Source organism: Ursus arctos, unplaced genomic scaffold (genome assembly GCF_023065955.2).
Source record: "Ursus arctos isolate Adak ecotype North America unplaced genomic scaffold, UrsArc2.0 scaffold_3, whole genome shotgun sequence".
In the NCBI taxonomy this organism is placed as follows: domain Eukaryota; kingdom Metazoa; phylum Chordata; class Mammalia; order Carnivora; family Ursidae; genus Ursus; species Ursus arctos.
Window position 1 is genome coordinate 67,797,999 of NW_026622985.1, and position 18,717 is coordinate 67,816,715.

The 18,717-nt window shown below is 38.4% G+C and overlaps 1 long non-coding RNA gene across 1 annotated transcript in view; it reads left to right on the top strand.

The window, feature by feature from the left end:
• The window catches only part of LOC113263098 (uncharacterized), a 62,273-nt gene extending 45,412 nt beyond the window's left edge, over window positions 1-16,861 (top strand). The window contains exons 5-7 of the long non-coding RNA XR_008956317.1: window positions 7,315-7,404; window positions 11,398-11,729; window positions 13,608-16,861. This is a non-coding gene — a long non-coding RNA (uncharacterized LOC113263098). The remainder of the gene's footprint in view (window positions 1-7,314; window positions 7,405-11,397; window positions 11,730-13,607) is intronic.
• The last annotated feature ends 1,856 nt before the right edge of the window (window positions 16,862-18,717 follow it).

Here is an 18,717-nt window from a genome sequence, read left to right on the forward strand (position 1 = left end):
AAACATTTATTTTGAAGTAAAGGCCTAGAACTACTCTTAGAAACCTTATAGTAGTGTCAAATGCTTTTAATTTATTTATTTTTCATCTTTTTAAAAGATGTATTTATTTGAGAGAGAGAGCACAAAAGGGGAGGGGCACTGGGAGAGGAAGAGTGAGAGAATCTCAAGCAGACTCCATGCTGAGCACAGAGACTAACATGGGGCTTGATCTCATGGCTCTGAGATCATGACCTAAGCTGAAACCGAGAGTTGGATGCTTAACCAACTGTGCCACGCAGAGGCCCCCTTTTAAAATAATTTAAACTAAATAAAGATTAAAGGAAAACTCCATAATCTTTAAAACAGTGATCAATAAACTAACTTCTCCAGTGAGAATGGTAGGGCAACATGTTGGAGTTATTTCATACTGAACTGAATAAAAACCATCAAAAACAAGATTATCCCTGTTTCATTATCAAAGCAATTGATTTGACCTAATGTAACTCAGAATACTTGATAGTAATTATTTCACACTTACACTTGTATTTAATCACAACTATTGATAGTTACTGGTTGTCTTTCCCACGTTAAAATAGTGTTCCTGACCTATTATCAATACATGTAGAATATAGGAGTTATTTTTTAGCTACCAATAATAGCTTTGACCTCATTTTAAAACCCCTCACTTCATTTATCCTTAACAAGGGCCTACATGAATGACTACAATTCAAGGCAAAATCTCTGGCTGGAAACTCAAGAGCCAGAATAGCAAAGATGTTTGGTTCTCATACCAAGCATAACTGGCAGATAGTAGCTCCCTGGAGCACTGTGTTGAGAAAAATTGTAAGTCCAAGTTCAACTCAGTAGGAAAAATGTTACGGTAGAATCTTGAATGAGAGCAAGAAGCAGGGAGTAAGCTCTGAATAGGTGCTGGTTACTATGGATTTCATTAATATTTATTCAGCACCTACTATGTGTAGGACTCTGAACATCACTGCAAGAGATACAGAGATAAATCAGTTACTGCCCTTGACTTCAGGAAGGCAGGAGAGTGAGGGAGGAAAAAGAGGTAAACCAAACCAAATGCACTGAATGATAAATGTTACATATGAAGGGCACAGACAAAGTTCTAATCAGGAGTTTAGGTGAGGGAATTTTTGTTCAAAGGATTAATTTAAGATTCACGGAGGAAATGGTAAAAGATTTCACAAATATTGTTTTGAGGTGAAGAATGAGTCTTATACCATTTCCTAAACACATGAAAAGCCTGCAAATTTACCAAATTAATCCAAATATTAAAATCGAAATTTGGCAAGTAATGGAAACTTGCCCAAATTTCTATTTATTTAACTATTCTGTGATAGTCTAGATTTGATTTTTCATTTTTTGTTTTTGATTCCACAACCAGACTGTATAGTATGTTTTCTTTACTTCCGCCTCTAAACAGCTAGACTTCCAACAGACGACCAAGGGTTAAGGATTTAATTGATATTTTGAATCTGTCAAGAACCACTCACTTGGACTCTTGAGCCTCTTGGTCCTATTTCAAGAGTAGCCTGCCCCATATAAGCCATAATACAGTTTGTAAATTGTCCAACTTAGCTGTTCAGCTGCCGTAGTCTAAAGTTTAAAAATATGTAACTGGGTCAGTTCTAAAATTAATTCAGCCTAACTTTGCCTGAAAACACTAAGAATATTACCCATCACGAGGGCCAAAATATCACCCCCAAGCAGACAGAAACAATCCCTAGAGAACAAGTGCCCAGGATGATGGCTCTGTGACATGCTCACTCTACTGCCACGTCTGCAGCCCTTGATTATAACCCAGCATGCTCTGATCCTGCTGGTCAGACAGGAGAGGTATTGGTTTTAGCTGATACACAAATGAAAGTAGGTTGATCAAATGAAACTGTTAAATGTTAACAATCATAACTAACATTTATTGAGCACATATAATTTACATACATTTAATCTTCTAATAATTAAAAAAAGAGGCATTATTATTATGCCTACTTTACAGATTTAGAAACTGGGTCTGGATAAGAGGTGTAGCTGGAAGTCGAACACAAGTCTCAAAAGTCTGTGCCTTTTCTCACCACATTATACTACACTGTGCATGTATTACTTTCCTTTGTTATCTACTCTTTATTTATTTATTTATTTAAAGATTTTATTTACTTATGTGACAGAAAGACAGCCAGCGAGAGAGGGAACACAAGCAGGGGGAGTGGGAGAGGAAGAAGCAGGCTCCCAGCGGAGGAGCCCGATGCAGGACTCGATCCCAGAACGCCGGGATCACGCCCTGAGCTGAAGGCAGACACTTAATGACTGCGCTACCCAGGCGCCCCTCTACTCATCATTTATTAAGCACTACTGTCAGTCACCATGCTAGGGATTCAGAATATAATAACAAGGTCCCTGTTTTCAGATAACTGAGACAGTGATGGAGACTGCTGTGGACAGAATTATGTCCCCTCCAAATTTATATGTTGAAGACCTAACCATCAATGTGACTGTATTTGGAGAAATGGTCTTTAAGGAGGCAGTTAAGATTAAATGACATCATAAGAGTGGCCCTAATCCAGTAGGATTGGTATCCTTATAGGAAGAGCAAGGGGCACCAGGAGTGTGCATGCACGGAGAAATGGTCATGTGAAAATACAGTGAGAAACAGCCATATAAAAAGCAAAAAGAGTGGTCTCAGTAGAAACCAACCCTGCTGACACCTGGATCTTGGACTTCAGCCTCCATAACTGTGCAAAAATAAATTTCTATTGTCTAAACCACCCAGTCTATAGTAGTCTTTTAGGGCAGCCCTAGCAGGCTAATACAGAAACAGATACATATATCATTTTCTGTAAAAGAATATGAAAAGAACTAATAGATGCACAAATATATGGGAAGAATACATTTTAACTTACTTTAATAAAAATATGAAGATGGGTTACAAAATTTAATTCCTAGAAAATATACCGTTTCTTTATTTTTATCTATAGCTAATCTGGTCTTCAAGAGGCCCCATCTGTAGTTTCTTGGGAGAAGCATTAACTAATTGTCCAATCCATTTTAAAACTTAAACCAATATGACAATAGAAATAATATGTTTGGGGGGGGCGCCTGGGTGGCTCGGTTGTTAAGCATCTGCCTTTGGCTCAGGTCCTGATCCCAGGGTCCTGGGATTGAGCCCCACATCAGGCTCCCTGCCTGCTTCTCCCTCTCCCTCTGCTTGCTGCTCCCCCTACTTGTGCTCACTCTCTCTCTGTCAAATAAATAAAATCTTTTAAAAAAAGAAATAATATATTTGGATAATATGCAGCAACTCTGGGAAATTTTTAGTCTCTCTGATTTCTTACTCTTTGTACCACCTCCCAGGTTCTTCTCCAACATGACATCTGGGTGTGGGGGAAGGGTGACAGGGGTGGGGCAGCCTTTGATGGGGTTGTCCAGCTCCTCCAGCTCCCAGTGATGCTCCTTAATTGCCTAGTTTCTGGGTGCTCTGTGGTCCTCCCATGATGAAATCTGAGCAAGAAAGTGGTGAGCCATTCTTTTGGTTTCTCCAATGTGCAGATTGCTGCCCTAGCAGGTTCAGCCTCACTTTTGCTCATATTGCTGCTATAAACACTAAGCTGAGTATCCCATTCAGTACCAGCCTAGGTGGTCCACTCACAGAAATACATCACACTGCCAAGTCTTGGCAAGTTGCCAGTCAGACTCTTAGCTACCCAGGGGGCCTATAATACACAGGAAAGGGTAGGAATGAATTGGAAAAATAAAATTTCAGGCTGTGCCTTCAAAATTACTCTGTTATAGCTGAGCCCCAGCCAGGATGGTACAAGAAAAAGTATGAGAGCCTTTCCACCCAGAGTCTCAATCGGGCAAGGACTTACTCTTTGCAGTGATATCTTTACTCATAGAAGGGATATATCCGTTCGTCATATTCTCCCATTCTCTCTTCTCTTGTCACATTTCTCTAGGATTAGAAAGGGACAGGTTTTTTTCTCCATCTTCTTCTTGTCTAGTAAACTTCCATAAAAATCTATGAACTAGGTCCCTAAGTCTGTGTTAATGATAGACATAATGGAATTTGGAAACTTCAATTCTTAATCACTGAAATCCAGACTATTGCCTTGCTATACATTCTACTCTTGAATACTGATTACCACTTCTGTTTTTTTCTTTTCATTCCTTTTAGAAGGATTCTTAACCTACATCAAAGCAGAAAGATGTCTTCAATGGACTAGACCTCACAAAGGCAAAAGAATAAGCCACAATAATAATATTCAACATATAGATCTCATTAAACATTTGTCATGTAGCTAATGGTGAATGATTGATTCTGACTTAAAAATTATGCTTCCCAGAAGAGAACATTTGAGCTGAATCTATAAGGAAAAAAGGAATATTCGTTAAAATATTTTTAGGAGTGGCTCAGTTTAAAAATGCATAGCCAGTGGTTCTTTTCTGAAGTGGGCATATTTTTGTAAAACCAGAGAATGCACAGCAACAGCAAGAAGATAAGTTGAGAATTATGAATAGCCAATAAATATCAAAAAAAACAAACTCTTCCATTAGTTCACACATACTATAAAGCACCTATGACATGCTAGGAATTGTACCAGGTGTTAACAAAAATGAAAAGATGCACTCCCTACTATCAAGCAACATGTAAGCATATTATTAAAATGTTTAGCTTGCAGTAGGGCATATACGTTCTTAGAAGAAAAGAAGAGTTATAACCACTAAGTAGTGTAAAAATAACTTTCCAAATGACGGAAGTCAAAAATTTCATTGTAAAATCAGGAATAATCCTCATACTAGTGTCCCGCCTATCCAGCTGTGTAGAGGGTCCTAGTGGTAGCATAGATGACACCTTCCTTGCATTTCATAAGAAGAAATATGTTAAAAGATTATGACCAAATATGTGTACAGGAAAGCTTATTGAAAGATTATAGGTAGAAGAGGATATTTTGGCATAAATGATTATTATTGAAATTATGCTTTCAATGATCACTAAGACTTAATTGAATGTTCAATAGGAATTTTGAAGTTTGTAAGAAAGAAGTTACATACTAATTAGTCTTTAATTTCATAGCACTCTAGGAAAAGTATACAAAATACAATTCTGAAAACATAATGTATAATCATTCTCCATTCATACAGTTAGGAGTCTCCTTTCTTTCTCTTAACCCATGATCTAATTTTTATGTAAAAGTCATGTCACTGAATACAAAATAATATGATATAAGTGGAAGTGAGGCAGGCAGTAAAACCACCTTACATAGTAAGCATGTTATGACTAAATACATATATTGTCTTTGATTATCTGGTTAGTAAAGTATTAAAATTATCATCTGTAAGTATTTTTAAACTGAAGACATTTTATAAGTTCTCATATTACTGCAAATGGTGAGCACAAGATTGAGTTTCAGAAACACATACGCTTTACTTCTGTTCTATTGACCCTGTAATTTTAGGGCAAAATTACTTATCATATATACAATAAGTAAAAGTAGAACTTCCTCTTAAAACATACTGAATTTGTATCCAGCAAAGTCTTGAATATCCTTAATGAAAGTGGAGTCTAGAAATGTATACATTAGACATACAATGATGGCTTCAAAATTCTACATATGTGGGGCTTTAGGACAGAAATCTAGTTAAGCCAGAGGTCTTATGTTGAAGATACATTTACAGAGAAAATACACTGCTCTCTATTTTATTGACTACACAGAGCAAATACACTGTTCTGCATTTTATTGACTATCTTATAGATAAAATACTAATATTTTATAAAATTTTATTTAGCCTTTATGTAAATGTAAGAAAGTATACATTTTCACAGGAAAAAATTACCATTCTTTTTATTTAAGATAGAATTTAAAATATGGTTGAGAATTAACATGTTTTCCCTCCCCAAGCCATTCAGTGGCACTGCCATTGTAGATACATAAAATCATATGTTGATAACTCCCATATCTTTCTAATGCTAACTCTCTTCTAAACTCGAGAGTTATATATTTACCTTCAGTCTCAAAAGCATATTAAACTCACTATGTCCAAATCTATGTTATGTTTATAACTTACTGCACTCTCCTCAAACATTTTTCTCTTTCAGATTTTCTATTCTAGTTGATAGCACCAGCAGCCAGCCAGGAATCAAACTGGGTTCATTCTTAATTCTTTTCTTGGCCTCATCACCAATTATTAATTCCTTCTGTATCCCATGTGGAGACATCAGCATCCATTCAATGATTCAGGCCAGGAATGTGCAGTAGGCTCATGTCCGATACCCCATCTATCTAGCTGGAGAGAAAATGATAGTAGCAATATAGATAGTACTCTCGCACCCCTGATGCAATCAATTACCAGGGCCAGTAGATGTTACCATCTGAAAAGTGTCTTGAATATAGGCTTTCAGGTGGTAGAGAGGTAAATCAAGCTGAGCTATGTGTGAACTTGTATACTTGGAAAATTATTCAGGTTCACCCAACTTGAATAATTTCATAGCAGAACAGCATGCAAAGGGCAGAACTGGAATGCTGTCCATGTAACCCAAATGGAAATACAGAGGGACAGAAAGGTCCTGGGAGTGAATCACAAGGCAAAAGCTCAGTCCCTAAAATTAGGTATAACACCTGAATGAATCAAGAATAGACAACAACAATGTGAGACTCTGTGCTGCAAGACTAGGATCTTATAAATTTCCCCTGACTAGGGACAAGATTAGTTAAAGGATCAGAGGCAGAACTGAACAAATATTTATGCATATATACATATATATATAACATAAATGCATTCATATATACATACATAAAACAAATTCACAATATACAACAATACACAAAATTGCAGAAGCAACCAGTTATTAGTCTTCTTCAATGCATAAGCTCCAAAGGTCAAATTTTTAGGTTCTAATTTCTAGGTTCCATTTACCTTCTCTACCATATGATGTTGGAAGAGTAAACTATGTACTCTGAGCCTCATCTGTAAAATAAAGATTATAATATCATCTATCCCATAAGATTGTTGAAAGGTTTAAATAACTTCAGGGGCATTAATAAATAACAAATTTTATTATTACCATTATTATGCATCAAAACATCATGCAATGATGGTAATCTTTGGTAATCTTTACCTAGAACTAATTTCCTTTAGGATAACAGTCTACTCTGTTTTTTTCTCTCATCACTATACAGATAGCACCCAAATCTGCATTTCAAATCCAAACAGCTCACCTGTGCCTTACTTATCTTTACTATTTATTTGAATGTTTCCACTTGAATGGACTTTCGTGCATTTTACAGATCTGAAACTTAATACATCATCTTCTCTTAGTTGCTGTACACAGCCATAACCTCGGCAACACCTGAGAGCCTGGGCTAAAGAGACTCCAAAGAGATGAAGGACGTTGGCCTCCCCCTTATGGTAAGTTAACCCTAGTCTTCTTAACTAGATTGTAAACTCCTTAAACACTTAGGATGATTCTTCTTTTTACTATTGTGAGGCAGGGCACCCTCTGAGAGATGATATTTATATGTTTGGGTGGGGGAACGGGACGATGGTTTTCTCATTGTCCAAACTGAGAGCTTTGCCACAGAATGCCCTTTGTTTCCTTGAACAAGTCCTCCTACCTCGACTTTCCACCAAAAGACAAATCACCATGGAGTACCTGAGGGCACTCTTCCTTGGTAAAGCAGGCAAACAACCCACTACCTAGAGAAAAATATTTGAGAGTTTTAGAAGGAAACACTTCCTTGCTCTGAGGGGTTTGTACCCAGGTAGGTATCAGATTCTGGAACTAACCCTAACTTGGCATTCCTAAGATCAGCCAGCACACTGGAAATGCCAGCAAAGCTGGAAATAGAGTTCCAAACCTCCTGGAAGAGAGTGAGATTGTCTTCCCTTTAAGATGCTGAGCCCAAGATCTGGAGCAGCTGGTGTCCTTGCTCGGCCAGAAGAGAGCCAGGCATGAGGGCAGCACTATGTGGCAACAAGAAGCAATTCTAGAGTCCTAGGTAGCACCTCCACCTCATGCACATACAAGTGTGTGCATCTAGTGCCCAGCACGGGTACTCGGGGAGGAGGGATAGGACTAGCTGTAGAGAGAAGTAGGAGTTGGTTAGGAAAATATTTACCGTAAGGCAGATGATAGGTGAAAAGACACTTTTCAGATGGTAACATCTAAGGCGAGGGTGATGGGGCTGATCACAAAGCTGGCAGTAGAGCCTGATTCTGCCAGAAGAGTAAGGGACCTGGAAAGCAAGGATTTGGCTGGCAAGATAGTAGTAGAGCTACAGAAGAATCAATCTCCGAGATGGAGAAATCGAGTCAAATGGTGAACAGAGGGAGATGAAGATGTGGGCCGAGAAGAGAAGAGATTTCTAGAAGATTGCCTATGGAGAACAATACTTTGAGTGAAGCGCGGAAGGCCCGAGTGACAAAGTGAGGCAAGACCGACGTTAAACAAAACTATTAAGGAAGCAATGCCAGTGTTTCATCTTTCCTTTTGGAATGCCTCTTTCCTTTTATCCCCATGAGCTTGTCTAGTACCTTTGACTGTTTCCTCTGTTTGAAGGATCTTCTGCCCAGATATCTGATGGCTCATTTCCCAGGTTCCTTCAACCTTCACTGTAAAATAGCCCTCTTATCAAAAATTGCAACCGCCTCCCTGGAAAATGCGCATGCGCACACACATCTTATTGTCCCTCCCTCCTTGTCTCCTGAGCACATATCAATATTTAACATATTGCACATTCTTTTCATTTTTCACTGTTTATTGTCTGTGTTTCCCATTAGAATTTAAGGTCCCTGAGGACAGGGATTTTTGTCTGTTTAATTAACCCTCTAGCCCCAGTACCAAGAACAGTGCCTGTTGCATTATTATATGGGCTCAGTAAATATTTGTTGAATGAATAATCAATATCTAGATGGGTCTTTTGTTGTCACAATGGCTGGCCTCCTTCACTAGGGATTTGCATGCTCTCAAGCCACCACCAGAGAATTTTTGCCAGTAACCACTGTCTTAAATGATTCTTGAATCACTTCCCCACTCTGTTGAAAATTATCTGTCCCATTTTCCATTTTCTTGGAATTTTTCCAGATAATTGGGAATTATTTTTGAGAAGACTATCTAAGTGAATATAGAAGGTTAAAATTAATGTATGACACATTCCATGTACTCTTTTCCATTGTGGGGGTCCTCAGTGACTCCTCCCAGAGAGCCAATAATATGAAAATTTCAGGAAATGTGACAGCACTTTGGGAGAAAATGTGAGGGCACGAGAGTATTAAGCATCCCATATAGAAAGCTGACTTTGCCTTTTTTGTGTATGTTCAGCCCTGGATCTTTCAATGTAATTACGTGTCATAAAAATGAAACTTAGTAAATTCCATAGCTATTGACTAGAATGGGTAACTCATTTAAGGAATACCTTTTTAGCACAGAATGGGCTTTTTAGCCAAGACATTTTTACTTGAGTACAATTTAAACCAATTTCCTTTTGTTTAGTCCACAAGGAAGAGTGAATAGCTAGTTCTTGTTATTTATCTTTCTCACAGTAATATTGTGAAGGTTTAATAAAGGACAATACAATACTTTTGTAGGTATAAACTGCAGAGAAATCATGATGGCTTTATTCTTAAATGGTTCCATGTCACCTTGCTATTTCATGCTTGTCATTCACTAATTAAATGTCAGTTCCCAATAGCTACATGGGGAAAAGTGTTATTTGACTTAATCTAAAATAGAATCTAAGTACACCCAATTGTGCTTAGATACAGATAGTCTTTGTCCTCCCATTCCTCACCTTCAGCCAGTCTCTCTGTTCTCCTTCATCGTTCTTCCCTTTCCTCTACTGCACACCTGCCATTTCCCACCACATTTCTCACCATCCCGTAGAATAAGTGAATGCTCACCACCCTCCATCTGTTATTATTTAACATTAAGCAGTTCCATATCTACTGTCCTGGTGTTGTACAGATTTCCTGCTGCTTTTGTGTTTTGGCTTTTGTTTTCATATCAGGGACTGTGTAACTGAGGATGCCTCGGCTGGAACTAAGACCAGTGTTAAATAAACTCACTGTGACTGAAGTGTACAGTGAAGAGAATGTGAGAGCTAAAGATTGGCAGAAAGAGCAGCCACAGTCTGACGTACCCGTGGCAGGATTACTCTCCCCCACCACGGAAACAAATGTGTGACTTGCCAATGGAAAGACGGCATTTTGCAGAGAAGATTGTTCTTAGAATAGGGAACTTGGGCACTAACCAGCTTCTGTAGTCCCTCATTTTATCTCCAACAGCATTAAAACCATGAGCAGTATTGTGAGAAAATATAGCTGTCTCTTGAGAAAGAGTCCATCAAATAAAGGAAGGAAATCTGTCATAAATGACATTTGGTTGATACTCTCCACAACATCACTGTAAGGCAGGAAACTAAGTTATAGAGAATTCAAATGGCCCGCCTGGCTTCACAAAGAGAGTGGTAGTCAGAACTCAAATCCAGCTCTTTGAAATCCGTACCCAGAGATCTTTCTGTTTTGTTATATTATATCCAAGTCTGTACATTTTCTGACCTGTATGCCAGTAAAAAGAAAAAGAAAAAAATTATATTGAAGTTCATTCCTTCCTATTTGAATGAATATTTGCCTGGTATTTTCTTATAGTATAAAGTGTACAATACAGGTCATCTATGTTTCAGGTAAATTCCTACTGAGATAAAAACCCATCACAAAGAAGAATCTTGACTAACTAAGCTTTTTCCTTAATACATCAAGGTCTGATTATATTCAATGTTGCACGTTTAAATGCTTTCTCCAGTGCAACTTTTCTCAGTTGCCACAGAGAACAAGTATCACGCACACCGTACATATTGGATATAGGAACAGACGCAGACACAAACTGCAAGTACATTCCTTCTACTCCTTGTATTCTAAAAATCAAATGTCAGCTTACCGTTGTTGTGTCTCAATAATTCCTCTTCAGACCTGTCAAACACCTCAAGGAAATTCATCTAAATTCCCAAGTTTTCACAAAAACATAATCCAATAAAGAATCCTAAGAACTCTGATTAATGCAAAGTGGAGAACTAGTTGTGATGTCTCTTCTCCCTTACCATTTTCAAAATATGTGTTGCATTCCAGGTGACTTCAAAGGGTCTGTATGCCAGCTCCATTTATCCTCTGAATTCTGCACAATATGCCCTCAAAGGGAACAGAATTTTAACTATTTGTATATTTCAAAGCATTTTTTCTACATACAAAGCAACCACAAGTATTTTTAAAGAAAAGGTTGAATTCTAAAAATAGTAGTAAATGTGCCAGAGGATTCTTGTTTGGTCTTTCAAGACATCTTACTACTTTTGCTTACAAAGATAATTTTATGCCTGATTAACAGATTTTTTTTTTTTTTGCTTTCAATAGGGATATTTTAGGGATATTGTGTATGCCCAATATGTGTATGCCCCTTCCTAACAACATCGTTATTACTTTTGGAAAATTACATCTTCCTCATTTTCTGTAATCTTGATGGTCCATGAAATCCTGGAGCCCTCCCACTAGAAGCCTCAAGGGAGGATACTTTCTTACGTTGCCTCCATACAACAAGAAGGAAGGTGTATGACCTAAATTTGGCTGAACTAAAAAAAAATGTAACCTTGGACAAGTGAAGGAAAAAAAAAAAAGGAAGAAAAAACAATTGCAATTCCATTCCTCCCAGAGTGGTCTCAACGAGTCTGTTCTTCTTTGTAATTGAGGTAAAATCAACCATTAACCATTATAAAGTGTACAACTCACTGGCATTTAGTACATTCACAATGTTGTACTATCACCCCTATCGTGTTCCAAAATATATTAATCACACTGACAGCATTAGGCATCCCCATACCCATTTAAGCAGTTACTCCCTACTCTCCCCTTTCCTCAGCCCCTGGCAACCACTCATCTGCTTTCTGCCTCAATGGATTTACATATGATGGATATTTCACATGAATGAAATCATGCAATATGTGGCCTTTTGTGTGTGGCTTCTTGCACTTGGCATAATGTTTTCAAGCTCCGTCCCTGTTGTACCCTTGATCGGTGCCAACCAGCCTGTTCTTACCCTCAGCCCTCTCCCAGCTTTCTGTTTCTGTTTCTCTGCTCCTGCCTGGGTTTCTGCACCTGCCATGCCCAGTCCTCCTGGGTTTCTGCACCTGCCATGCCCAGTCCTCCAACCACCCCAGCTACTCTGTTAGTGCCCTTCTTCCCAGTCTTTTACATTTCCTTTTTCTCTGTAGTGATATTGAGCTAGTTATTGATACGAGTTTCTTTCTTTTTTTTTTTTTTAGAAGAGCGAGCACAAGGGGAGGAGCAGAGGAGAGGGAGAGAGAATCCGAAGCAGGCTCCACACTCAGTGTGGAAACAGAGCCCACACTGGGGTGGGGTGGGGGGTGGGGGAGGATTGATCTCTTGACCCTGAGATCATGACCTCAGCTGAAACCAAAAGTCAGACTCTTAACCAACACTGAGCTACCCAGGCGCCCCCATTGAGTCCCATTTCTTACAGTGGATGATGTTATAACTGGATACAAAAGTTCAAAGGTTGCTTTCCATTTTCTACTCTTTTCTTATGCCAAATAAATATATGAAAATGGAAGAGATCCATTTACCTTCTTTCTCTTTTATTACCACTGTTAGGGAGTATTGTCTTCATGCAAAGGCATTGCAAGCAGAAGAAACAGATCTGAGTGTCTTGGTGATTCATTCTCTCCCTTTTTAAAAAATTTTTTATTTAAATTCAATTTAATTAACCTATATTCTGTTATTAGTTTCAGAGGGAGAATTTAGTGACTCATCGGTTGCATAAAATACCCAGTGCCCATTACTTCAAGTGCTTCTTTAATGCCCATCACCCAGGTACCCCATCCCCCCCAACTCCCCTCCCCTCCAGCAACCTTCAGTTTGTTCCCTGTAGTTAAGAGTCTCTTACGGTTTTCCTCCCTCTCTGTTTTTGTCTTTTTTTTTCCCCTCCCCTTCCCAATGTTCATCTGTCCCTCCCTTTTGATAATTTAGCAAAAAATTAGCTCAGTGAGAAAACAGGTTGGTATCAGAGGCTGAGATCCGGAGGCTCTTCCTTTCCTGAGGCCAATTCCTCCAGCAGGGAATTTACATTTGAATAGAACACATTCCATCTCTAAAGCCCCTTCAGCGGGATGCATGCAGCCAAGTGAGGCTCAATCTAAAACCCACCTCTGTTGGGGTTGTGAGAATTTGGAGGATCATAGGCACTCCGCTCCTTTTTTGCTTGCAGCTTTTTCTCTTAATAAAATTTATTTTATAGCTATACCATGTGATCCTAGTGATATGTATGTCCATAGCCTGTTTGCATAACAAAGCCAATCCAATAAATAGGATGAGAGGCCCAAATATAAACAAGACCAAAGTCCTTATTCTTAAACAACTCAAGTTTAGTAGAGAAAACACCATGTACACAAACTATTATAAGATGAACGATGATGTTTGAATCATAAATCCTATAAGATTCACAATCAATGAGCATCCAGATTTTGCTTCAACACTTGAGGCTGATACTGAAGTTGCTGCAACCTATTCCCCTATAATGTATCTATGCTTGTCTGTCTTCTTCCCTTTAGAGCTTCAGAGAGTAAGCCCATCCTTCTTCCAGCTGACCACCCTTCAAATATCTGAAGATAGTTGTCATATCGGCATCCACTTTCAACATCTGTAATAACTTCAGTTGCCTTCAGCTATTAAGCGCCATGGAAACATAGGAGGGAAAGACGTCTTTCAGGTGGGGACCTGAGGGATATTAATTGAATGAACAGCATTTGACTTCAAGTTGAAAAACATTTCTATAAATGAAGGCAAAAGGAGGGTTATTCCAGGTGGAGTGAGCAGAGAAAGCAAAGTTTATATTTGAAAAAGTGAAGATGAGATCCTAAACACGTCACTAGTTCAGCAGAGGGATTTGAGGAAGAACAGCGAGACCATGTCGGTTAAGAGCACAAACTCAAGTTTGTAGTACAGATCATTAGAAACCTTGAAACAGTTTCAGACGGAAGAATGACATGCTGCAAGATAAGCTTTGGGAACATTATTTGGGTGTAGAATGGAACCTAGAGAGAGAGGAGAATAATTAAGAAGTTATTATGGAACTCTAAATGGGATGTAATAAATGCCTGAAATAGAAAAATGGTGGGAGTTATGATAAGAATAGGTGAAATGCAAGATACGGTGCAGAAATAGAATCACTCTTCATAGCACAATCGTATCTGTCTCTTTTCTTTATTTTCATATTAAGAAATCACTGCATAAGAGCGGTAGCTTATAGATGTCTACAGGGACAGGATGGTGAAGTAGAGAGCAGCTGCAGAGTCACACAGGTTGGATCCCTCGTTTCAGAACTGTTGCCATGCACAAATTATTTTATGTGTGAGTCTCATTTGCCTAGTCTGTAACATGGAAGTAATAAAGTGTGGTGGTGCCTAGGACAATGACACTAAATGTTAGTTCCTATCCTCTTTTTCTGATTTCACTTCTTATGAAGTTTTGTCAAGCTGCTTTGGTGTACTAGGAAATACGTTTGGTGATGAAAGCCGCAGAACTTGATCTCATGGTACGCAGAGTCCACTGTGTGAGATACCCAAGTGGGGTCAATTGTATGGCTCACAATTACTGCTTCTATAAAAGGATTCTAGCTTCCAACCATGGTCACATGACTTGCAGGGACTCTCTGGGAATCTTTTCCACCCCACTGACTTCAAGAATGTGAGCATACCCGATGGATACTATACCTGAGAAGTTTGAAGAGGCGTTGCCATTTCGACTATTCCTTTTTTCCCCCTGCCGTGAAAAAGACATGTCCCAAATGTAGGTTCCTCCTGGAATGAAGGGAACTCATGGATCAGAGCCACAGTTTTTCCTGCAGTTGCTGTAACCAAAATGTGAGAATGAAAAATAGACCACTAAAATGTAGGTGGTTTTGTTGCTATAGCATAACCCAGCAAATCATCATCATCATAAATATAAAAGTAAATAAGTAATTGCAGAAAACTGTGATATAGGGGCGCCTGGGTAGTGCAGTCGTTAAGCGTCTGCCTTCGGCTCAGGGCGTGATCCCGGTGTTCTGGGATTGAGTCCCACATCAGGCTCCTCCGCTAGGAGCCTGCTTCTTCCTCTCCCACTCCCCTGCTGTGTTCCCTCTCTCACTGGCTGTCTCTCTGTCACTTAAATAAATAAAATCTTTAAAAAAAAAAAGAAAGAAAAGAAAAGAAAACTGTGATATAGATGGATAAAGAAGAGGGACAACCAACTCTATCTGGGAGGAGAGGGGTAATCGGGGAGACTGGAGCAGGGAATGATGCCATACCAGAACGTGGAATCAAAAACAGAAATGGGCTAAGCAAAGAAAGGGCTCCCATGGAAACTGGACACTTTGTGTTAGACCAACGTCCTAATAAGTGACAGAACAAGGGCTGTTCACGAAAAGGAAGATAGTGAAGTATGTTGGGAAGTTAGGGTGCCTTGGTGGGGACATGCACTCAAAGCTTGGAAGGCTGATCCTAACTGTTCCATGGAGACTCAGCCCGCCTTAGCCACTCCCAGAAGTTCTGACCTCCTTTTTTTCCTATAGCATCTATCATCTTCTAATTTGCTGGGAAAGTTACTTACATATTATATTTATCATTTCCTATCTCTCTCCCATCACCAGAACATAATCTCCATGAGGGCAGAGATCTTTCCCTGTTCTGTTCACGGGTGTGTTCCAAGCACTAGGAACAGTGACTAGACATAGTAGGTGCTCAATAAGTATTTGTTGAGTGAATGATTCCAAGGTCATTTAAAAGTCTCCAAAGTCATAGTAAGGAGTTTAGGTTTTAACCCTGATGAATATTGGGAGCCATGGACAATACTAAGCAAAGGAGTAATTTTGCATCTCAGAAATATTACTATAAGCAGCAATATGGATCAAGGATTAGAAGGAGGAAAGCAACAAACTCTGTCTTATTGCTTCTTATGTGAAATTTGAAATAGGCATACTGTAAAATGTGAAAAAGCAAGAGTCTAGGTGCTTATTGAATTTCAAAGCATCCTGAGAGGAACAGAGGTAGAAGCTGAGTGGGGCTTAGGAACAACTGGGCAAGTTTAGGGTGGAATAAAAGAGTGAGAAAGCCAGGAAAATATGAGATTTTCAAAGAAAGAAGGCACAGGCACCTGGGTGGCTCAGTTGGTTAAGTGACTGCCTTCTGCTCAGGTCATGATCCCAGGGCCCTGGGATCGAGTCCCACATCTCAGGCTCCACCTGCTCTGCAGGGAGCCTGCTTCTCTCTCTCCTTCTCCCTCTTCCTCTGCCTGCCAGCCCCCCTTGCTTGTTTTCTCTCTCTCTCTCTGTCAAATAAATAAATAAAATCTTGAAAGAAAGAAAGAAAGAAAGAAAGAAAGAAAGAAAGAAGAAAGAAAGAAAGAGAGAAAGCAAGCACAAAGTAGGGTGGTGATAAGACTGTGGGGGCAAACAGAGTATATAAGTCACTTACAGGTGTAACAGTGGTCAAAAAGACAAGGTTGAGAGAAATGATGGAATTAATTCCTCAAGATTAAAAAATGAATTAAACTCCTGTACCTCTCATATCTCTTTCTCTCTCACTCGCTCTTGCTCTCTCTCTCCCTCTCTGTCTCCACTCTGTTTCTCTCCCTCTCTCTGTCTCTCGCTCTCTCTCTCTCCTGGTCGTCACATGTCTTGTCCTGAAGTGTTACAAACTCCAAAACCAAATACCACCTAAGTATAAAGATTTGTAGTAGTTGTTTCTTTATTTCTCCAAGAAATTTTTGTACAATGCTGCAGGTCATTTTGTAGATAATATCTTAATCACTAAGTAGTACATTCAAGACATAGGAATAATCTATTAAATATTCCTTTATGTTTAATCAACAGTTATTATAAACTTTCACAGATTATTTTCTTTCTTGTGGCTTTTTTTAACTATGAAAAACAAATGTGTATTTTTCTACACATTTACCTAGGTGTAGAATACAGAAATTGAACCAATGGTTTTCATTTGTTCTACATGTCTATGAAGGATTTAATCCTTTTGTGATGTATCCATCTGTAATCCTTTTGTCATTAATCATGAGATTTTAATGGCAAATTCTGAAGTGTTTTTTCCAAGATAAAAAAAATGTGAAAGACTAATGTTATAAATTGTTCATCTTCAGGGGTGCCTGGGTGGTTCAATCGGTTAAGCATCTGACTCAATTTTAGCTCAGGTCATGATCTTGGGGTCCTGGGATTGAGCCCCATGTTGGGCATCGCGTTCAGTGGGGAGCTTGCATCTCCCTCTGCCCTTCCCTCCGCTTGTGCTCTTTCTCTCTCTCTCAAATAAATAAATAAAATCTTTAAAAAAAAAAAAACAACCCTGCTTATTTTCATACTTACTGTATTGTAATTTTTTAGCTCCAATTAGTGGTTTTTTTTTTTTTAATATTAGTAGTTCTAACTATTTAGTACAGTGACTTAACACTGTTGTAAAAAGAGGATGATTTACTGCTCAAGCAGATCACTGGTGTTCAAAATTGACTTCTACAGTATTTTAGATTCAATCAGTCTACTGACTGAGAAATCTATTTCATACTGTTAGAAAAACCAGTATAACCAGATAATTGGTGTCTGTTACAACAACTGAAGATACCCTTCTAGATGGTCAAAAGGCATCAGTGTTCATGAGAAAGAGGAGTTTCAGGTGGTCTCTGGAGTCCCGTCTATTGGTGTCACTTCTGCATTTTTTGCGAAGCAGTATTTTTCAAACAGCACAGATGATGAAGTTCTGTCAGAAAGTCATCTCTATCTTATATTGGCCTTCATCAGAGGCCATTTTCACCTGCCTGCAAATAAAATGAATTTAGCTTCTACTTACATACACTGAGGACAACTTTCACTTCCACCAGACCCAGGGATGGAGAAACAGTGGAGGCCCGACATCTCCCAGCATGATTGCTCTATCAGCATGGGAAGAGGAATTACGGGAGTATCTACCCAGCCAACATTGATGACTTTCTCTATAGGGATTTTAACAATACAGAAAATCAGGAAAGTGGAGACAACAACGGGAGTGTGATGTCTTTTCAGAAGATTTATTTGGTTCTCTAGGGAAATCTTACTCGAGGTATGCTAGAATATATTTCACCAAGTACACTCCTAAGTCCTGGATGCTATGTGGAAAATAACTTATTTTAATAGTGCATTAGATTACAATATTTTAAAATACATATTTCAAATGTAAAAACAACTCTATTTTATCTGGAACAAAGTTATCATCATTAGCACTGGACTATGAAGACTAAGAAAAACTAAGTTTTTGCTGTGAAAATTTTATTATCTATACAACCTAACACTAACCTTTTCCTACCATAATTAATAGGAAATTTGATCGTATAGGCAATACAATTTTTATCTTGTTTTTACTCCTTTTCTTATATTCCCTATGTATAAATATATGTATTTTAAGATGCAAACTGTATACACCTCTTTGGAACATTTGTTACAAATGAGCTAGATAAATAAAAACTTTGCTATAGAGTACAATGCATTTAAATAGTTTTAATTTAAATGATTTCCTTTTAATTAAATAAAAATCAATAACCATAAGGATTTATTCTTCATAAATATTTTTACTTGTCATTTTTGTCAGATAACACAAAATAAAAATATAATTTTCTTGATTCTACATTTAGTTTTTAATTATTCAA